General features: G+C 43.8%; 1 long non-coding RNA gene across 2 annotated transcripts in view; it reads left to right on the top strand.

Annotated features, from left to right (window-relative positions):
• Positions 1-23,712, top strand: part of LOC138374297 (uncharacterized) — a 65,399-nt gene that overhangs the window by 30,120 nt on the left and 11,567 nt on the right. For both annotated transcript variants that reach the window (XR_011231374.1, XR_011231372.1), the window contains exon 4: positions 5,076-5,169. This is a non-coding gene — a long non-coding RNA (uncharacterized lncRNA). The remainder of the gene's footprint in view (positions 1-5,075; positions 5,170-23,712) is intronic.

Genomic DNA, 23,712 nt, shown 5'->3' with positions numbered 1-23,712 from the left:
TGGATACGCTTTAGTGTTTGTGAATTATACTTCAAACAATATGGCTGATTTTTAAAAAGTGGATGAGTGTACTATTCTCATCAATATGAAAAGTTATCTGTAATGTAATAGTAAATAAAAAAGCAGGTTACAATATGGCATATGTATGATGATCCCCATATACAGAAGCTGTGTGTGCAACAGGATATGGAGTGGGACTCATTCTGTTGTCCTGGAGTTTTGCAGATGCCCTAAAGATAAGGACACAGGTGATAAGTGCTCACACTGTCTAAAGAGAGGTGCCCAACCCTTGATTTGGATCATACTAACCATGGTCCAGCTGGTCTAGCAACCACCACTCCCAACAGCCTGCAGGACAGAGGCTAGAGGTCCACTAAAGACGAGAGGGAGGGAGGGGAGAGTGTCTCTGAAGGGAATTCATAGGAGTAGAGAACGCTGGGCATTTCCTTTCCCTGAAGTCTCCCTGCCAAACTCCTGGGGAGAGGGCAGGGTGTGGAGGGCAGGGCGAGGAGAGAGGGCTGCAGTGGGAGCAGCCTGGAGGCTAAGCAAGGATGAGGCACTGATCAAATTCTTAGGGAAAATGAAACTCACTAAGCTGAGTATGAATTTTTAAAGGACACTGAATCCCAGGTGGTCCAGAAAGCCAGGCATGGCAACTATATGGTCAGGAACACCAGGCATCCCCCGAATGCCGCTCCAATAAAAACATCCGTGGTTGTCACTGCGCCACACCCACCTCTCCTCCCCTCCAAATCCTAGAGCTCCGTCTGATTGGCAGGGTCTAGGTCACACAGCTGCATCGTGGCTGCAATGTGGGTGGTAAACTAAATGTGGGAATTTCCTCAAATATAGAAGGGCCATTCAAGGCATGCAGGATGGCCACAAATAAGGAAGGTGCCCTCTGTAGTGAAGGCCTTCCTGTGGGCTAGGTAAAGTAGCTGGGCATCTTGAGAGGACTGTACCCAAGAAAGTGGCCTTCTTGGTCAGGGGAATCCCAGGAGCACAGTGCCAAAAGCAGGAACTGAGGGCGGCTCTAAGGAGTTAAACAGAGCATCCAGTGGAATGGGGCATGCAACCTCCATCCCAGGGGTGTTGGGAGTGGGCAGGACATGGGGGTGTTTATAAGGAGCTTACAAAAGCACTTTGCAAGAGCCAGGCTGAGCAGAGAGAGTGGGGCAGGAACAGGAGGGCTGTCTGCAGGGTGTGATGTGTTGACAGGATGAGAGATTGAAGTATTGATTTAGATAGAACATGTTAACATCTGAAAATTAATGTAAGTCCCGAAAGTGCCTGGAAAGGCTAAGACGTCTTCCCACATTCATGTCAGGTGGTAGGAAGGAAGAGCAGACAGGACATATCGGAAGGAAGCAGTAACTTGATGGTCCTATATCAACCTCGTTCATCTAAAAGTCTAGGATGGCCAGATCCTAGATGGTTAACAGGAGCTAGATGTAGGAGAGTGACATTCTTGAGGACAACTCTCATTTATCAGTAGTGTTTGTTCATGAGCATCTTTTATTAAAACAAAACAAACAAAAAAGATAAGGGACAGCTCCATTAAAAACATTTAAATATTTAGATATGTCGAACCTTGAAAACATTACGGTAAGCAAAAGAAGCCAGACACAAAAGGCTGCATAGTGTATAATTCCATTTATCAGAAATATCCAGGCCAGGTGCGGTGGGTCATGCCTGCAATGCCGGCACTTTGGGAGGCTGAGGCAAGTGGATCACTTGAGTCCAGGAGTTCAAGATCAGCATGAACAACAGAGTGAGACTCCGTCTCTACAAAAAATAGAAAAATTAGCCAGGCATGGTGGTGCATACCTATAGTCTCAGCTACTCTGGAGGCTGAGGCAGAAGGATTGCTTGAGCCCAGGAGTTTGGGGAGGCTGTGAGCTACCATGATGTCACTGTACCATAGCCCAGGTGACAGAGTGAGACCTTGTCTCAAAAAAAATAGAAATATCCATAATAGATAATCTATAGAGACAGAAAGCAGATTAGTGGTGATTGCCAGAGACAGGCAGGAGAGAGTGACTATTTCAACGAGTTCAGGGTTTCATTAGGGGTAATGAAAATGTTCTGAAACTGCATGGTAGTAATGATCGCACAGCACTGTGAATGTGCTAAATGTCAATAATGGTAAATTTCATGTTATGTGCATTTTACCACAATTTACAAAACTAAAAAAAACAAAAACCACCAACAAAAATCTAGATATATTAATTGACAGGAAAATTCCACTATAAAGTAATTTGAAAAAGTAAGTTTTAAAACTGTTCACTTTTGTAAAAAAACAAAAACAGCAGCAATGTAGTATGACTTATACATATTAATAAAAAGATATGAAAGTACAGATCTCATAATGTTAACAGTAGTTATTTCTTGGCGGTGGGATTACAGATAATCATTTACTTTAGATCCTTCTATATTGTTAATTTTCTTTTATAATGAACTATTTTTAATTTAAAAATGTAGATAAGGTAAAAATTGGTAAGTACGTAAGAGAGGTAGGAGTTCGGAGGCAGAAGAGACAGCTTCCAGCTGTTTGGGTTCTTGTTCCTTCCTTGAAGTAGTCTCCTGCTGGGTGTTCACACAGCCAGGCGCCAGGCGTCACGCTTCAGACACACCCTATATGCTGCCCCCATGACTCTTCTGAAGCACAGCTGTGATCTGCTCACTCCCTGACTCAAACACACAGTAGTTCCCATGGTTCACTAAACACAGTCTCAATTCCTTGGCCAGGGATTCAGAGCCTTCCACCATCTGGCCCCAACCTTTTAAGCCATTCCTCATCCTTCTAATGCACTGTGCTCCAGCCACCTCATCTGTTCCCAGTGTATGCACACACACACCTCTCTGCCTCCTGCTTATGGAATTCTCTCCGCTTGGAACATGGATTCCCCTGGTCCACAGACCCACCCATAACTGGCTCTCTAATCCAACCTTGTGTTGCCCGATGTCATCGCTTCCACTTGAGCACAGTGGGGAGAAGCCAGCTTTCCTTTCTCTCCCGCCCACTTCAACTGTACCTCTCTCAAGGCATGAATCATGTTTCTACCTTATGTTATGGTGGTTTATGCTCATATACCATCTACTCTAGACTCTAAGTTCCTTAAGGTCAGGGTTCATAATCAGCAAATTTAAAAAGAAATCTCTCAGGCACGTTTCTATTTGCCAGATTGAGTTCAATGACTTTCTAAAGGCAGGAAAATAATGCAAGGTCCTTGGATGGCACCCCGAGTGTGCTTCCTGCATTCAAAAAGTGTTCCTCAATTACCCACCAAAATCGCAAGGCAGTTCTCAACAAGCCCATGCCGTGTTGGGGACAGCTGGGTAGAGGTGCCATCAGCAGCAAACATGCAAGATCATCTGTGTGCCTAAGGAGAAACATACCTGAGCAATTATCTAGCAACTGATCTTCCCTTGGAAGTCAGTATAGCACATTTAAAAAAATCAACAGACTTTATTTTCTATGGCAGTTTTAGGTTTAAAAATAATTGAGCAGAAAGCACAGAGCATTCCATATATCTCCTTCTCTGCCTCCCAGTTTCCCCTATTATTAACATGTTGGATTAGTGTAGTATGCTTGTTAAAAGTGATGAACCAATATTGATTATTAACTAAAGTCCACAGTTTACATTAGGGTTCACTCTTTGTTCAGTTCTGTAAGTTTTTACAGATCCGTGTCATGTGTCCACCATTATAGTATCATACAGAATAGTAAAACTAGTAGCCCTAAAAATCCCCTCTTCCACCTATTCATCTCTCCCTCACTCCTCCTAAATGCCTGGCAAACACTGATCTTTTTTCTGTCTTTATAGCTCTGCTTTTTCCAGAATGTCATATAGGTAGAATCATACACTGTGTAGCTTTTCAGATTGGCTTATTTCACTTAATTATATTCCTTCATGTCTCTTCATAGCTTGATAGATTATGTCTTTTTATTGCTGATCAATATTGTATGGATGTACTATGGTTTGTTTATCCATTCATCTACTAAAGGACATCTTGGTAACTTGTCAATTATGAGAGTAAACTACTATAAATATCTGTGTGCGGGCTTTCATGCAGACATAGTTTTCAAGTCATTTGGGTAAATTCAAAGGAGTGCGATTGCTAGATTGTATGGTGAGACTATGTTTAACTTTGTAAGAAACCACCACACTGCCTTCCAAAGTGCTGTACCATTTTGCATTCCCACCAGCAATGAATGGGAGTTCCTATTGCTCCACATCCTTGCCAGCAACTGGTGGATTCAGAGTTCTAGGTTTTAACTATTCTCATAGGCGTGTAGGTATCCCATTGTTGTTTTAACTTGCATTTCCCTGATGATAGATGACATTGAGCATCTTTTCATATGCTTACTTCTCATCTGTATATTTTCTCTGGTGAACTGTCTGTTCAGATCTTTTGTTCATTTTTTTAATTGGGCTGTTGGTTTTTTTATGGTTGAGTTTTAAGGATTCTTTGTATATTTTGGACATAAGTCTTTTATCAGATATGTGTTTTACAAATATTTTCTCCCAGGTTGTGGCTTGTCTTTTCATCACATATTTTGTTTTACCTTTGGCAAAATAAGTACCACAGCAGACAGATAGTCTTGGGCCACCTTCGACTTCCAGCATTTACTATGCAACTGTTTGGCGGTCCACACCTATGGGCTTGAGCTTAGCTGTGTATGCCCTGAACAGAATCCAACTTACTAGCATCAAAAGAAAAACCGATTTTTAACTTAAATAGAAAAAACCTGCCACTGTCACTTTTGAAGTAGGCCAGGAAGTACGTAATCATAGCTGAGCATGTGGAGTCTTTTAGAATGTTTAATTATTACTGCTGTGTCTTTTTTGACCTTTATTGGTGCATTTGTTCAGCAAATGTTAGAGCCCTTAGAAGAACTCGGTGCTAGGCCTGGCCCCTTGATTAAAAAGCAGGCATACTGCCTCTTACTAATGCCCTGGGCACAGCAGCCTTCTCTCTCAGTACATGGACTGAGTACAGAACCACTCAATGTGACACTTCTGGACACCTTGCTATAGGTTTTCCACTTCTATCCTCATCTTGCCTTTCAGGTCTGGTACCTGCTGAAGTCTTTCTGGTTCCCAACTGTGCCTCTGATTTGAGAAGCACCTGGTGTAAAGACCCTCTCAGATGACCCAGGCCCAGGTAATGTGCTTTTCCACAGCTCATGTGGCATCTCAGGTGGTACCAAAGGGAGATACACAGGAGAATAAGATATATCCCTGCTTCAACAGTTCAGCTGGAAGAAGAGGATATTAACATAAAGTGGTCTGTGATAAGTACCAAAGAATTCTACAGATAGTAAATACTGTTAGTACTATAGTTATTACTTAGGAGATTGTACTGTAACTTTAATTAATCCTCCCCACACTTTTAGTTTCCTCACCTCTAACAACAGGCCGACAGGGATGGAGTAGATCCCTGCTTTTCAGAGTGTGGTCCCTGAACCAGTAGTAGCACTGGCATCTCCTGGGAACTTGTTAGAAATGCAGATTCTCAGACCTCATCCCAGACCCAGTGAATCAGAAATCTGCATCTTAACACGATCTCCAGGAAATCTATAGGACATACAGTTTGAAAAGCGCTGGGATGCATGATCCTTTTCCCTTTCAGTTCTAAGCTTCTACACTCTATGACATTTCTCGTGACGCTGTCAGGAGCCAGCTGCTGGGAGTTCCCTGGGAGGGTGCTGACTGGTTGGGCCTGGAGCAAGCCTGGGGGAGCCTCAGCAGCCAGGCTCCAGCCAGGCGTGCAGGCATGGCAGGCAGCCCCTGGCTGCAGGTTAGTGTGACCCTCTTGGAGATTCGTGCTGCCCTCCTGCCAGGGAAATAGCTCGAGTTGTCACGACGAAGCATGACCCTGAAACAGACACTGGGGGTGGTGCCCACGTGCAGTGAGCTTGGCTCGTTTATGCAGGCTTCACTTGGGGATGTGGACTCCTCTCATCATGTAGCCAGGCTCAGCTGCTCTCCCACCCTTTAGGTTGCCGGGTAGCCAGAGTAAGGAGAGAGATGGGGAATTAACAAGCAAGATTTACAGCAAGTTCTGAGGGTACAGACACAGGGAGGAGGGTGCCTGCTAAAATCTGTTCCCCTAAATACGGAGAAAGCTTCCACTGTCAAACTCCTGTGGTTTCTTGGGGCTGATGGGCTGATGACAGAAGGACATGGAATAGGAGCAGTGCAGTGGGAACCAGCAGTGTGGTTTCCACCATAGACGTCCTTCTTTGGAGTGACCTAGACAAGTCTCCTTCCCTTTCTGGATTTTAATTTCCACATCTACAAAGTGAGACCAGAGTCATTCATTCACATACTGTATTTGAGCCCATGAGACATGCCTGGCATGTGACTAGGTGATGGGAACACAAGTGATATTTATGGAGCTGACAGTTTGGATAAGTTTCTAAAGAACCTTCCAGCTCTAACATTCTATTTTAAGGACAGGCTTTGGGCTCCAACGTGGGTTCAAATGTGAGCTTTGTAATTTACCAGTTGGGTGCAAACAACCTCTTAACTCTCAGTTTTCTCATCTAGAAAGTGGGGATAACAGTTCCTCTTTCATTAGGGTGCTGTGAGGATTAGAAAGGAAGTGTAAAGCACCTCACAAGAAGTAAGTACTCAATTCAGTCGCTTATTAGACATCTACCATGCGCCAAGTGAGCTGCATGCTCTAGTATAAGGGCCGCTAGCCACATGTGGCTACTGAGCACTTGAAATGTAGGTGGCTCATTTGAAATGTGCTGTTAAGTATAAAATACACACTGGACATTTAAGACCTAGTACTAACAGAAGAATGCAAAACATCTCACTAATAATTTTTATATTGATTACATGTTGAAATGATAACATTCTAGATATATTGGTTAAATAGTAATAAAAGATATTAAAATTAATTTCACCTGTTTCTCTTTACTTTTTTTTTTTTTTTTTGAGACAGAGTCTCATTCTGTCACTCTGGCTAGAGTGCAGTGGCATCACCATAGCTCATTGCAACCACAAACTCGTGATCCTCCTGCTTCAGCCTCCCGAGTAGCTGGGACTAGAGGTGTGCAATACGACGCCCAGCTAATTTTTCTATTTTTAGTAGAGACAGGGTCTCACTCTTGCTCAGGCTGGTCTCAAACTCCTGACCTCAAGTGATCCCCCTGCCTCGGCCTCCCAGAGTGCTAGGATTACAGGCGTGAGCCACTGCACCCAGCCTCTCTTTATTTTTTTTAAATGTATTACTAGAAGACTTTAAATTGCATATGTGGCTTATGTTATATTTCTGTTGGACAGAGCTGGTCTAGAAGAAACAAAAGCATACTCTTGCTGTTCTTGGGCTGTGTTCGTTTACAGTGTGGTTGGGAAGATAACACCCACAGGAACTCAAACCTACGAGAACCCGCTGGCAAGCAGGGCTGGGAAGAAGTAGGAAAGAATACGATATGGTGACTATAGTTGGTAACAATGTATTGTACACTTGAAAATTACAAAAAGAGCAGATTTTAAGTGTTCTCACCATAAAATAGTAAGTATGTGAGGTAATACATATGTTAATTAGCTTGATCTAGCCATTCTACAACATATACATGTTTCAAAACATCACACTGTATACTGTAAATGTATATAACTTTTTGTCAATTTTTAGAAAGTAGAAAGGGAGGGGAAACTCACGTGGGCTGCGGGTCATGGAAAGCTTTAAGGAGGAGGTCCGTGGTGAGTATACCATGGGTAGGCAGAGGGCAAGCCCAGTGGGATGCACTAGCCTGCCAGACTGTGAGCTCCCTCAGGGAGGGGTCACGATTCTCCCACTATGCCTTGCACATGGCGGGTACCTGGTGACTAGCCATTCTTTCCAGGTACTGGGTAGTGGGAGGAAGAAGGAGTGTGAACACAGAGGGCTTATTTGTGAAGCTCCTGGTCCCATTGAACTGGGGGGATTGTACACCTGGGAACCAGCAGGACAAAGTTTGGCTAGAGAGGGTGGCAGCTTAGCACTGATGCAGTAGATGGTGAGGCTATCTCTGATCTTTTCTGGGTGCCCAGGGCTCAGGTTTCCATTTGCAAACCTTCCCTACACACAATATGACCGTAATAAGACGGGGCATTGAAGAATATGCCAGAACTTATACATGTGCAGGAATGCTGTCTGTAACGTACATACCTTGGCAGGCCTAAACACTTACTCCAGAGCATCCATTCACCTCTCATCCATTCAGACATTTTCTGAGCTCTTACCTGGTACCCAGATCCCACACCAGGTATGGGGGCTACAGAGATAACTGAGACATCATCCCTGCCATCCCTCTGAGCATGGATCACTAAACTATGGCCTGCAGGCCATGCAGCCCCCTGCCTGTTTTTGTAAGGAGCATTTTATTGGAACACAGCCCTGCTCAATCTTTTACATATTGACTGTGCTTTTGTACTACAGTGGAAGATTGAATAGTGTGACAGAGACTGTGTGGCCCACGAAACCTAAAATATTTACTCTCTGGCTCTTTACAGAAAATGTTTGCCAACTCCTGCCTTAGAGTAATAGACATGTCAGCAAATAATGACAATGTGATGTGGTCAGAGCTCCGAGAGAGAGGGAGAGAGAGAGAGAGAGAGAGAGAGATGGGCAAGGTATGGAGGAGAAGCCGAGAGAAGAAAGGGAGGAGGTGCTGGGGAGCCCCAGAGGGAGTTACCCCAAGGCTGTGCCTTGGAGGACCATGGGTTTGCTGGGCTGACGAGGGGGTAGGGAGGTGGGATGCACCTTCCAATAAGAAAAAGCTGCATATGTGAACACAGAGAGGCAAACAGGGTAAGTTCTGGAAGCTGGCTCTGGCAGGAAAACTGCAAGAAGGCCCTTGGTACAGCCCAGGAACCCTATTTCCATCCCCTAATCCCACCCATCTCCCTCTTTCCTGGATGACTACTTCACACCTTCTCTCTCCTAACACCTCCAATGCCTCTGATCACACATTCAGCTGATTACCCCCACTTATTTCCCTGAGGAAACTGAGGCAATCACGGGTGAACCTCCACATGCTCCCACCAGCAGGGCCTCCTTGTCTGCAGCTTCATCACTGATTCTGCCTTCCCTCCATCCTATGGACGAATTGTCTGTATCCTACCCAAGGACCGCCCCGCTGCTCAGGGATTAGATCCCACCTGCCCTTCCCCGCTCAGTTGCCCCTCTTGCATCATCAGTTTCTCCCTCTCTCATCCCAAGTGTTTCCAACAGGCTCTATTACTCCTCCCATCCTAAAAACAGCCCCTAACATCGCACACCCCCCGGCACCAGCCTGCATCTCTGCTCCTGTACGGCACATTCACTTAAAAGGTGGGCAGTGTGCACACGCTGCCCCAGGTTCCTCTCTTCTCATTCTCCCTAGAATCTACTACTCCACTCAGGCTTTCGCCCCTACTTCCCCAAAACTGATCTTGTCGAGGTCACCAGCGACCTCCTTGTTGTTGGATCTACTAGTCAGTTCTTTTTTGTTGTTGTTGTTGAGACAGAGTCTCACTCTGTTTCTCAGGCTAGAGTGCCGTGGCGTCAGCCTAGCTCACAGCAACCTCAAACTCCTGGGCTCAAGCAATCCTCCTGCCTCAATCTCCTGAGTAGCTGGGACTACAGGCACGTGCCACCATGCCCGGCTAATTTTTTTTTCTGTATATATTTTTAGTTGTCCATATAATTTCTTTCTATTTTTTTTTAGTAGAGACTAAAAAGGGTCTCACTTTTGCTCAGGCTGGTCTCGAACTCCTGAGCTCAAACGATCCACCTACCTCAGCCTCCCAGAGTGCTAGGATTACAGGCGAGAGCCACCGCGCCCGGCCTTTAACATATTTCTTTAACATGCATGTAGGAATCCCACTCTCCTGGATTCTCCTCCTCCTTTACAGGCTACTCCTCTGCATCTCCCCAACTTCTAGCTGCTCACTTTTCTCCATCCACTTCTCTGGAAATCTCACCCAGAATCAAGACATGTCAGCAAGCACTGTCCAGTAGAACTTCCTGGGATGATGGAAATGTTCTATATCTGCACTGTCCAATATGGTAACCCATGGTCACATGTGGCTATTGCACACTTAAAATGTGGCCAGTGCCACTGTGGAACTGAATTTTAGATTTTATTTAATTGTAAATCATTTTGAATTTAAAGAGCCACACCTGCCTAGTGGCTATCATATTAGCCAGTGCAGGTCTATTTGTTGATGACTCCCAAATATAGGTCTTTATTCTCAACTGCTACCCTTAACTCTAGACTTGTGGATCCAACTGCCTACCAGTCACCTCCACTTAGATGTCTGATCTGCCCAGCACAGCCTTTGTCATCTTTGTCAATGACAACCCCATCCTTCCAGTTGTTCAAGCCAAAAAGTCTTGGAGTCGTCCTTGACTCTTCCCTTTCATGCCCCACGTCCAATCCATTAGCAAATCTGCCAGCTCTGCCTTCATAATACACCCCAAATCTTAGCACCTCTCACTCCCTCCCTCACCCTGGTCCGAGCCCCCATCATCTCTCAGCTGGACTGTGGCAATGGACTCCTAACCTGTCTCCCTATCTCCACCCTTGCTGTGCTCTGCACAGCAGAAAACCTAAGTCAGAGAAGTCACTCCCCCGAAGACCCCTCCCTGGCCACTGTATAATGGCGTCAAGGTTCTATCCTCTGGCTCCTGCTGCCTTGCCAGCTTTTCCCACCCCTCTCTTCTGCATGCACCTCTCTAGCTGCATGGACTCCGTCCCTCAAACATGCCCAGCACGCTTCCTCCTCGGGGCCCTTTCTTTACCTGGAATGCTCTTCTGTCACGCTTGTATCCTCTCACGTCCTTCAGGTCTTTACTCAAAGGTCACCTTATTAACATGGCCTTCCCTGGCACCCTAACTAAAGTAGCACCCTCTGCCCACATTTCCTGTCTCTTTTATCTGCTTTATTTTCTTCACATCATGTCTCACCATCTGCATACTTTTTGTAATTTTTTATCTATTAAGTATCTCCCCCACTGGAACGTAAGCTGCCTGAGAGCAGGGATTTCACATCAATCTGTTTATTATTGTCCCCGCAGCACCAGAACAGGTGCTCAAGAAATATTTCTTGAGTGAATGAAGTGTAAGTGGAGAAAGTATAGGAAGGTGGAGAGGCTAGAGAGGCAGATGGCTCATGGAGAGACTAGGGGACACAACAGTGGAGGTTTGGATGTAGATGGAGAGTTGCCGCAGTTTACCCAGTCACCTAGCTCCTCCAGCCCAGGTGGCTTCTCCCAGTACCATTAACCTGTCACAAGCCTCACAAGCCTCCATCGCATGCAGCTGGAGGAAGGCACAGCCTGCATCCAGCTGGGAAACCTGCTCTTTACCGTGAGTAGCTGGAGTGGTTCCCAGGTGCCTCATCCAATGGAGGTACAACTGTCTGTGTCTGAGCACCCACTTCCACCCCCAACCCCCACAGGCAGCTGGCCAGGGAGGGAGAAATGACCTCTCTTCTGGGTGCTCTCCCTCTGCTCTAGCTATCTATCAGAGGGCAGTGGGGTCTGCAGGTGGGTGGTGAAGGAAACAGGAGAGAGGCAGCCCCTCTATGTGGGTATGAGGCTGGAATCCCAGAAGCAACAGGATTGCCTTTTCTGGGTTCTGAAGAGACGTCTTTTAGTTGCAGAGTTAAAGCACTTTACTCCCTTGGACATCATGGAGGGGCCAGGAAAGAGCCTTTGGATATCATGGAGGGGCCATGGAAGAGCCTTTGGATATCATGGAGGGACTGGTCCAACCATATCAATTCATAGGTAAAGAAACCAAGGCTCAGAGAGGAGTGGTGACCTGTCCAGTGTCACTCAATGCATTGTTGCCTGAGCTGGGAATGGAGCCTGGGTCTGCCTCCTATATCTCTTCATGACATGGTGCTGCCCCAGTAACACTGTCCTTTGGACCCATTATCTTGGCCCATCTTTCAGACCAGGCCTGGCATTTTTAACAAAGTGCCTGTTCCTACTCCTAGCCTCGGCTGTGCCATTGTAGGAGGAGCCTGGTTGAGGAGTTTCCTCCTTTAGGCCTTAACCTCTGGGCCTGTAAATAAGGTTCTGGTCCTGATCCTTACACAGATGATGGAAATTAGAGGAATACTGATGTTGTCATGGCAACTTTCAAGCTCTTTTGCACCAGGCACTTCAGCTGCTGGACATCCCTCAGTGGGGTGGTTAGCTAAGTCCCAGCTCTGTTGCTGACCAGCCATGTGATTTCTGGGAAAGTCACTAATACATGCATCCACACACCCAGCTATCATCCATTGACATCCAAAAAGAATTTGTGCCAGCTTACAACATTACATAGGAAGACCATTAAAAGAAAAACAAAAGCTCAAAACCATGTTTAGGTAGAAATATAGAAAGAATATAGAAAAAAAAAAAAAGAAACCCAAGGTAAGCATTGAACATAGTTGGTGATTAGGAAAAACTACTTACAAACCTAAGCTGATATAGCTATTACAATTGAACATTAAATTTAACTGTGGGTTTTCAAGTCCTTTCTGTTCCCTGGCCTCAATTTCCTCATCTGTATTATAAAATGATGGGGTTGAACTTAATGATCTAAGATCCATTTCAGTGTTGATATTCTGTGATTCTGTTTTTATAGAGGAACAAGGCAGAGTGTCCACTCTGCAGTTCTTTCTTTTTCCAGCTCCTTCTTCTCCAGTGGTAGCAAAATAACTGACACATGGACATACGTAAGCTACGTCTTCCAAGTTCCCTGAACGGAAGGAAATGGATATAGTCTGGCATTAGCAAAATCCACTCATCCAGCTCATTCAACATTGACTGAGCACCTACCACAGGCAGGGCATGGCGCCAAGGCTATGGAGACCAGCCAGAAAAACCCGACAGACTCTGTCCTCAAGACACTTTCAAGGGCAACTGTGGTAAAGTCGGAAGTAGTGGGTTCTAAGGAGGGGAGAGACAGAGACAGAGCCCCGTGGGAGCAGCTGAGAGGATGGAGAGGCCATTTTGTGCTCAGGGAATTAGGGAAGCTTTGGGAGGAAACTTTTTAACAAGGCCTTGGAGGAAGGGGTAGGATTTTTAAATTAAAAAAGTAATCCATGCACCTGGTACTAACAATTCAAATGGTTCAGAAGTATATAAAATGACAGAAAGTAAAAGTTTTCCTCTAAGTCTCTACCTCTAGACCTAACCTATAGAGGCAGGCATCTCAGGTTACTTTTAAAAATTCACTTAAACATCTTGTCTTGCTACATCAACTTGCATGAGGATCTCCTGCCCCTCCAGGATGCACAATGAGTTTGTTGGCATCCTGATACTTCTCCCTGCCTCTCTTGTGGAGGCTTTGGAGCCAGACAGCCAGGGTGCCAATCTCCGTGCTTTCATTTCCTAGCCATGTGACACTGTATACTTCAGTTTCCTTACCTGGAAAATGGGCATAAAAATAGCACCAAACTCATAGCATTGTCATAAATTCAATAGACTATAAAAGGCTTAGAATAGTGACTAGGACGTAGTACAGATTCAGTAAATGTTAACTATTATATTATTAATATCTTTCTCAACATTCCCACTTTGATTAGCTATACTAATCCTTTTTTACATGTCAAGGTTTAAATAATTTGGATTCTGTTCTGAAACTACACGAAGTTTGGATACTTTGCAAAATTGCTCATAAATTTAAAACTTGAAGACCAGTAATCAGTATTTATATAATATTATGATTATATACACTGCAAAATCAAGTGGTGTGATTGAGTAAATCATGACAGAGAGATATAGTGCTATTTCACTAAACTCATGCTGCTGGATGGAGAAAGTTCAAGTATGTAGATTTCTTTTTTTTCTCATGATATTGCTCAAAATCGTGCTTTATTTTAGCCTGCTTCATATCTGGTCCACAACTTTATCCTTCTGAGGTTTCTCATTGCCTTTCTTCTTATAGAAAGTAGAAATATATGTTTTCTCCATTTTATGGTAAGATTGTCAAGATCTCTCATTTTCCTATTAAATGGTCAATTGAAGACACATTACTCTGTGGATCTGCTGCACAACTGTCATCCTGGCTGGGGTCTATTTTTTTTTTTTTTTAAAAATCAGATCCTGTGTCTTCCTGTTTGTTGCCCTTTTGTCTTTGCTTGGAGTACATCCTCAAGTAGTTTTTTTCAATAAAATTATGTTGAAAGGAAATTTTCTGGTCTTTGCATATCTGAAAGTGATTTTATTCTGCATTAAGCTTTCTCCACTTATTCTCCTCCTACGTCAACACAATGGCTTCCATTGCCCTCCAGGAAAAATGATCTTGATATGTTAGCCAGCATCTCCCAACTAACCAAACCCAGTGGACACATTTTTTCCTTTTATTTTTAGTTGACACATAATTGTACATATTTACGGGGTACAGAGTGATATTTCAATACACGTATACAATGTGTAATGATCAAATGAGGGTAATTAGCATACCATCTCCTCAAACATTAATCATTTCTTTGTGCCATGAACATTCAAAACCCTTTCTTCTAGCTTTTTGAAAATTACTGTTAACCATTTTCCCTACAGTGCTATAGAACACTAGAACCTATTCCTCCTATCTAGCTGTAATTTTATATCTGTTAACCAACTTCTTCCTATCCTCCCCTCCCTCCCCCAGCTCCTAATAACCATAATTTTGCTCTCTACTTCTATGAGCTCAAATTTTTTAGCTCCCACACCCACTGGACACTTGTAATCCAACTCATTTCTGTAGCATTTGCTATTGTTGATAATTCTCTGATGCTTAACACTCTATTCCCCTGTTGTTGGGACATCTGTATTCTTTGTTCTTGTCCTCTTACTCTTTTGGTTTCCTTTGAGGTTTAGCCTCCTCTTCACAACCCTTCAATACTGATATTCTCTGATGTCCTATCTGTGCCCACTGCTGGTCTTTCTCGACATAGGCTTTCTGAAATAGCTCATCTAGCGCTATGGTTTCAGCCACCACCTATATGTTGAAATAGAGCACTAACTGTTGCATAAGAATTTCAAAATTAGTCTGTTCAAATCTTAATTCATTATCTGAACTCCATCCAAAGGCTGTTTCTGCTCTTGAGGTTTTTATTTTAGTTCACAAAGTCACCATCCACCCAAATCTCTCCATTTAAGAAACGTGAAGTCATCTCTACCTTTCCCTCTTTCATATCCACCAACCAGGTGCCAACTCCTCTCACATTTATATCAGAAATGTCTCTGGAATTTCATCATCTTCTCTATGCTCACTGCTACCTTAATTTGGGTCCTCATTGTTTTTCTCTTGGATTACTGAAACAGCCTCCTAACTGGCCCCTGGGCCCCCAGCCTCTCCTGTCTATCTAGCCTTCATTCAGATAGTTATCTTCTAAAAAAATTCTGTGACCATGTCTTTCCCCTACTTAAGATCCTAGCTGGCTCCCTGTTGCTCGCAGAATAATGCTTAAACTTGTTGGTATTACACACAACATTTTGCAATTTACTTCTCCACATTTCTTTTTTTTTTTTTTTTTTTTGAGACAGAGTCTCACTCTGTTGCCCAGGCTAGAGTGAGTGCCGTGGCGTCAGCCTAGCTCACAGCAACCTCAAACTCCTGAGCTCGAGCGATCCTCCTGTCTCAGCCTCCCGAGTAGCTGGGACTACAGGCATGCACCACCATGCCCGGCTAATTTTTTTTTTTCTATATATATTTTTAGCTGTCCATATAATTTCTTTCTATTTTTAGTAGAGATGGGGTCTCGCTCTTGCTCAGGCTGGTCTCAAACTCCTGAGCTCAAACGATCCGCCCACCTCGGCCTCCCAGAGTGCTAGGATTACAGGCGTGAGCCACCGCGCCCGGCCTACTTCTCCACATTTCTATTTCTAATCCCCCCTCACCCTTCAACCCCACACCTTCTACAATTCAACCACAAGAAACTTCTGAGAATCCTCCCCACCATATACCACCCTCTTCACACCTCCATGCTTTTCTACTTACTGTTTCTTTCCTAACTTCTCCAGGCCCAGTTGCTCCCTCTACATTCCCAGAGTATCCTGCTAATAATTTTTTATTGTACCGTATTATTGCTACTATCTCTTTTCATCTTCCTCTTTGGCTATGCTGTCAACCCCTGGGAAGCCGGGGCTATGTTACTGGTATCATTGGCACCTACCACAGGTCTAACTACTAGAAGGTACTTCAATGGATATTGAAGGAAGAGGACAGGACCTTAGGGAATGATTATGTTCACAGAGCAGGAAGAGGAGCCATGGTGAGGGTGCCATGAGGGCAACAAACATAACTCTACAAGTTACAAAGGCCTAGGGGAGAAAATTTCAAGGAGACGGTTAAATGCTGGAGGGAGTTGTATTAGAAGATGGGGCTTGAATAGGTCACTGGATCTGGAGACTTAGAGGTCTCTGGCTACCTTCAGGAAAGACATTCCAGTAGCCTGAGAAGACAGCTGTTAAGATTTGAGGGGCTTACAGGAGAGGGAGTGGTGAGGAAGCAGTTCCTTCTGACCTGACTCCTACAGCATTTGACATTGGCCACTCTGTATTTATTGAGTCACTTTCCCCTTCTTTGGCTTCTATGATGCAACATTTTAACATCTCAGATTCCTTCAAGGGCTCCTTGTTCTCTACTCCCCTTTAAATGACAAAGTTTCCAGGGTTCTGTTTTTGGCTTTTGACTCTGCTTAATCCATACACTCTCTCATTCATGATGCTTTCAACGATGCCTACTCCTGATGACCCACGTCCTTATCTGCAGCCCAGGACTCTCCCGGAGCCTCAAACCCACAGTTGTTGGTTCCACCATTGGACATGCGGATGCTCCAGAGATACAACCACCTCAACATTTCTGAAACTCGATGCATCTCTTGCCACCAAAATCTCCCCCTAAAACTTGCTTCCCAACTTTCAACAACTATACCTACACTACCAGAAGGTATAACCACAGATTTTCTTATCCCTTTCCTCTTATCTAATCATTTTTAAGTCTTGCCAATTCTATCAGTTCAATAATTTGGAAATTTGTCCGAATTATTATCCTCTTTTTCCACCCCCACTGCCACTGCTTAAATTCCGGCCCTAAAATTTCTCAGCTGCATCATTACAACTTCTCCATGTCCAGTCTCAGTCCCTCTTCCAGCATTTCCCACACTGCTCCAAAGAAGCCTTTTTCTCCACTACTTTAAAAAAGTTGATGTATAATTTACATACAATAAAACACGTGTTGTAAGAGTTTTTTGAGTTTGAACAGAACAACCAACCCGGTCAACATATAAAACATTTCCATTGCCCCCAGAAAGCTCCCTCCTAACTCTTCGCAGTCAAGCTCCTGACACACAGAGACAACTGCTGTCCTGATGTCTATCATCATGGATTACCTGTGCCTGTTGTTGAACAGTATACAAATGAGATCATATGATATGGATTCTTTAGCTCAACATGACGTCTGTGAGGTTCACTTAGGTTATTGCATTTACTGGTAGTTTTCTCCTTTAACATTACTCAGTTATATCCAACTATATGGATATATCACAATTTGTGTTTCCATTTATGCTGATGAAAAATTGGGTTATTTCCAGTTTTGCTCTCATAAAAAAAGTTGGTATAAACATTTTTTGTATAAGTCTTTTTTTGAATGTATATTTTCAGTTCTTTTAGGTAAATATCGAGGAGTAGAATTGCCAGTTTGTAGGACAGGTGTATGTTTACCCTTATAAGAAATTACCAAACAGCTTTCCAAAGTGGTTATACCATTTTATAACACCACCAGCCATGTATGAGAATTCTAGTTGGCCAAAGAAGTTATTTTAAAATGTAAATCTGATCGTACCACATCCCTATTTAAAATTCACCTCTGGCTCTTGCGAGACATGTTCCCATTCCATAGGAAATAGGCAAGGCTTTCCACAATCTGTGTCCCAATTGGCCAGCCTTATCTCTTGCTATTTCTCCATGTGCTCCCTTCATTCCAGTCATACCAACCTTACTGGGTTCCTTCAACTCATGAAGCTCCTCCACATCTTTGTATAAGTGCTTCCTTCTGCCAGAATGCCATTTTCTTCCCTATTTACATAGCTAATGCCTACTTATCTTTTCAGAGGTGTTTGCTGATTACTTCACATCTGCAACCCCCCTCCCCCCACGCCATGAGTTAATTGCTGCTACTCTGTGTTCCCATAACATACAGGGCGTAACTCCATCATAACACTGTGCTCACAGCATTATAATACATTAAAAATTTTCTTCTCTCTACTTAACCAGCTCTTGGAAGACACTGTCTCTCCCTCCCTCCCTTCTACCACTATTTGATAATGGCCCACCACCAGACAGACACTGCACTAGCAGATGTGCACAGAAGGGTGAATTAAAACAGTCATGGTCCCTGCTCCCACAGAGCTTGGACAGTCAAATAATTACATTCATAAATGGAGAACAAGAAACTAAGTGTTCTGAACAAAGGGAGTGATGAGCACCATCCTGTAAAAGAAGAATCTTACCTAAATGGGCTAGGGGTGAAGGCATAGAAGGTTTCCCTGGGGAAATAATGGTTGACTTGGGATCTAAAGGACATACAGGAATCAATTAGGTGAAGTGTGTTCCCTCCCTATAGTGGGTGTGAACATGGGACTGTTCAAGAAGCTGAAATTCAGCTAGTGAGGGTGGAGAAGAAAGACTGTGAGGGAGGAGAATTAGGCAGGGGCCAGATCCAAGTGGCTAAGGATTTGGTCACTACCTTGCTTGAGACCAGGGAACCGAACTGGTGGTATCATCCTCCGTCCACAACCTGATGGCTCCCCAGTGCTTGTCATTGTACCTAGCACATGGTCAGGCTTAATATACATCTGTTGAATTTTACAAGTGTTCAAGAAGTCTGATAGCTAAAGGAAAGAAAGACTACATGTACCTTGAGTGAGTTTGTTGAGGGAATACAGCCAACAGAAGAAGAAGAGATGAAATATGTAAATACACTTCTGACATAGGTGGGAAGGGATGGAATCAAGAATAAGAAATCATTAGTTTTGAACAGGAAGGATCATTCTTCCTTTGAGGTAAGAGAAAAGGGTGGGGAAATGGGGAAAGCTCTGGAAATAAAACTCTGTTGGGAGAGGTGTCATTACAGTCACGTGGTCCAGGGGCATCTTCCTGGCATTTTGCATACAGTGCTGTCCAATAGGCACTCTTCCTCAGCCATGCCGTGTACTGTGCCCATGATCAGATTGGGCAGATTTACACAGTGGTGACTGTGCAACTGGTGGTGATGGAAGCTTTCACATATGTGCATCATCTCATTAAATTTTCACAATAACTTCAAAGTATATGGTTTTAGCCCCAACTTATGGATATGGACACTTAGGTTCAGGGATTTTAGGAACCTTGCCCAGATCTACACTGTCAATGAATGGCTGATCTAGAATTGGAACTGAAGTCTATCTGACTCTACCACAAAGAGTCATGGCTACCTGGGAGCCTAGTCATTTGGTTCCCCTCTCACTGGTTTTAGAGGTTTTGCTCCAATATGGCTGGAATGTCATCTTTAGTGAGCCTAGGCACAATGCGAGGTGGTCGAGGCAGTTTTTGCCCAGAGGGTGGGTTTAACTTGTGTAATGTGACCCCCAGGGTTCTGTGTGAGTGAACTGAGAAATAAGAAGGCAGTTTAGGAACACAGAAGTTAAATACTTCGGCATAGAATACATAGTCTTATTGGAAAGGGGAGAAGCAGAAAGAAACCAATACACTAGAGTGTGTCACAGGTGAAGCTAACTAAAGATGAGGTCAATGATTTGTCCGTACTCAATGGCATGGCAGAAGAGTAACATGGAGACCTGCCTTCCAGGGACCTTCTGAGCTCAGTGCACAAATGCCAAGATGGCAATAACGTGGGCAGTAACTGAGTGACTATGGATGAGGCAGCCCTTAGAAGAGACACCTATTCCAGTAGAAAAATGAGCCTTTGGAATAATCCCTAGAGAGTCCATGGGAGAGTTACAAAGCTGTGAATGCCCTGGGCCAGGAGACGGGTGGCCACAACAGCAAAGAAGAGCAGCTGATGTGGGAACTAGCTCCACCTGTAGAGAGCAGTACTGCTGGAGTAATCTCAGTTAGAGGAGGGCAGGAAAGCTCTATGGGCAGGTAGTTGTTCCCAGTTTGGAATGGTGCCTTTAGGGATCTTAAAAGGAGACATCATTGTGTGTCACTGCTAACACAGATAGGGTGGCCTATCAATTATCACCAACCTTCTTTATGCTATCTTCTGGCTCTTGCACTTACAGATTGAGAACTATCTGGTCTGTGCTATAGTTGACCTCATATTTATTTAGCATAATCCAAGATTCACTCCAGTATTGGCATCTTTTCCAACCTTAGAACCTGTAGTGGGTTGAATTAGGTCCCTCCAAAATTCATATCCACCCAGAACCTCAGAATGTGACTGTATTTAGAAATAGCATCTTTGCAGAGGCAGTTAAGATAAGGTCGTGCTAGATTAGGGTGGGCCCTAAATCCAATGACAAGTGTCCTTTTAAGAAACAGGAGAGAAGACATAGACAGGAAGGCCATGTGAAGACAGGCAGAGACTGGATTTATGCTGCCACAAGCCAAGGAATGCTTGGCTTTGTTGAAAAAGGCAAGGAAGGATTTTCCTCCAGAGCCTTTGGAGAGAGTGTAGCCCTGCTGACACCTTGAGTTTTGGACTCTATCCTCCAGAACTGTGAGCGAATACATTTCTGTTGTTTGTTTTTACTTTTTTTTTATATTGACAGTTTTTTTTTAATTTCAAAATATTACGAGGTTACAAATGTTTTCGGTCACATGTCTCTATCAATTCTGTTATGCTTGAGTCAGGGTTATAAGTGTGCCCATCACCCAGATAGTGTTTATTGTACCCATCGGGTAGGTTTTCGCCCACCTCCTCCTCCCCTCCTCCCCCTGCTTGATTTCCGCTGAGTTTTACTCCCCTCTGTGCACTTGTGTGCTCATCAGTTAGTTCCAATTTAATAGTGAGTACGTGTGGTGTTTGTTTTTCCATTCTTTAGCTACTTCACATAGGATAATGGTCTCCAGTTTCATCCAAATTGTTGCAAAATGCCTGAATTCACCCTTCTTCGTGGCTGCATAGTATTCCATAGTATACATATACCACTTTCGTTAATCCACTCATGAATTGATGGGCACTCGGCTTGATTCCACATCTTTGCAATTAAATTTCTGTTGTTGGCCAGGCAAGGTGGCTCATGCCTGTAATCGTAGCACCCTGGGAGGCCGAGGCGGGTGGATCATTTGAGCTCAAGAGTTCAAGATCAGCCTGAGCAAGAGCGAGACCCCGTCTCTACTAAAAATAGAAAGAAATTATATGGACATCTAAAAATATATATAGAAAAATTAGCCGGGCATGGTGGCGCATGCCTGTAGTCCCAGCTACTCGAGAGGCTGAGGCAGGAGGATCGCTTGAGCCCAAGAGTTTGAGGTTGCTGTGAGCTAGGCTGATGCCACGGCACTCTAGCCCAGGCAACAAAGTGAGACTCTGTCTCAAAAAATAAATAAGTAAATAAATAAATAAATTTCTGTTGTTTTAAGCCACCCTGTTTGTGGTAGTACTTCGTTAGAGCAGCCACAGGAAACTAATACAGGAGCTGAGGCTGTTTTTCCTAAAGGGGCACGTTGAGGACCTCTCCAGCCCCTGGCAGTTCCTCAGTTCACCCCCATCTGAAAATGCCAAGAAAAAAATTGCTGAATAAATTGCCCAGATTTTGACTTGAGGGAGAAGTGTGATGTCTCCTGGGGTAGCACAGAGGGATCAATGGTGACATTAGATAGTATCTGGAAGACCCAAAGGCTGTGTATCAAAAAGCTTTGTTATGCGGCTTTAAGCTTGGAAAATTTACTAAGCGTCAGGGTGTGGCCTGTAGTTTTGCCAGTATCAAGGTTGAGTCAAACTTAGCATGATTAGCTAAGACATGCTAATCAAACTCACAAGAAATAAAAATCAGGCTGCAAATTTATTCATCTGTATGTGTGTGAGAAAGAGAGAAAGCTTTTCTTCCAGTATCCAAAATGCTCATATTCGCTACCAGGGGTCCAGAGGCAGGACACCTGGAAGCTGATTGGCAGGTGTAAGTTGCATAGAATCAAAACAAGGCATAGGGCACTTTGAGTGGACTCCATCCAGGCCACAGAGAAGCCCAGTGACCCTCCCACTACCTCAACAAAGCTTGTGTCCCCAGAAGCACAATGTTTAGGCCTGACACAGTCTGCAGCATTTGCTGCAAGTTCATACTTCTCTATGTTCTGGGGCCGACGGCCCTGCTTCCACCCACGTCTTTACTCTAAACAAGGTGTTAAATAAGTGATACTAAATTACAGTTATGTTCTCGATTTGTCTCCTGAAGATTATAGAGAAGGTCAACTTGACTAAAATATTGGGTTTTTCAAATGTACATTTACAAGTCATTTATTCCCATAAGAACTAACACCAACTATATTAGTTTCCTGTGGCTGCTATAACAAATCACTAAAAATTGGGTGCCTTAAAACAACTAAAACTTTTTGTCTCTCAGTTCTGGAAGCCAGAGGTTCAAAATCAAGGGGTCAGCAGGACTCTAGCGGACAATCCACTCCTCAGTTCTTCCATGCTTCTGGCCGCTCCAGGCATCCCTTGACTTGTGGTCACATCATTCCAATCTCTGTCTCCATGGTCACATTGCCACCTCCTCCTCTTCTGTGTCTTATCTTCCTCTGCCTCTCTCCTATAAGGATACTTGTGATGGTATTTACGCTCATCTGATAATCCAGAATTACCTTATCTCAAGATCCTTAATTTAGTCACATCTGCAAAGACTCTTCCAGAAAAGGCAACACTCACAGGTTCCCACAGTTTGATGAGGATACCTTGTACAGGACCATCTGTTGGCTCACCACACCACCATTTGTGGATTTTAAGGACTAGGACATTATCTGTCTTGATATGTCTTCAGTGCCTCACACATGAATGAAAACAGATAAATCAAGGCGATCTTATTTCCAAATTCTAAGGCACCTCACTGCTACTACACACTACGATCGTCCCTCTTAAAGGTAATTCAGAATTTTTATACCACAGGCCCTCAACACAAGATTGGGTTTCATGCATGTATGGTTCAATGCGAATTGCCTCTGACAATGAATCCATCTCTTCAGGTCAGCCTGTCAGTATAAATTGTAATCACAATCAGCATCATCTAGAAATACGCCATCACATAATCTCCTATGATTATCTTTTGCCCTACCTGTTCAGATCCTCTTTACCTTGTGAGGCTCACCTAATGCCCTGTCTTCCCAGGAACTCTCCATGACAGTTCCTTACGTTCCATACCTTCTCATGATCTTGCTTTCCTTTGAGGTCTTCTTGCCCTGCCTGTGGGTACCATTTCTCCTGGGACTTGGTAAATTCTTCCTGAGTGGGATTTTCTTTCTCAAATAAGAATCAACGTATATAAACAGTATATTGTTGAAATTTTGTTAAATAATTGTTGGCTGACAAATGTAAGGGGAGCTAGTGATTGCCAAAGCACAGATCAGAGTCCACACCACACCAAAACTGTTCTTTATCCTGTGGCAGGAAAAAAATCACATATTTGCTTGGAGGGTCCAAGAGGAGAGACTGTATTCATCTGGGGTCAACTGATTCAGAAAATTAGATGACTCTCTCCCAGGGGATGAGATGTTTAACATTCAGCTATAAGGGAAAGTTTTCTTACA

Source organism: Eulemur rufifrons, chromosome 2 (genome assembly GCF_041146395.1).
Source record: "Eulemur rufifrons isolate Redbay chromosome 2, OSU_ERuf_1, whole genome shotgun sequence".
Taxonomy (NCBI): Eukaryota; Metazoa; Chordata; class Mammalia; order Primates; family Lemuridae; genus Eulemur; species Eulemur rufifrons.
The sequence above is the reverse complement of the archived record's forward strand: the minus strand, read 5'-3'. Positions and strand labels throughout refer to the sequence as shown.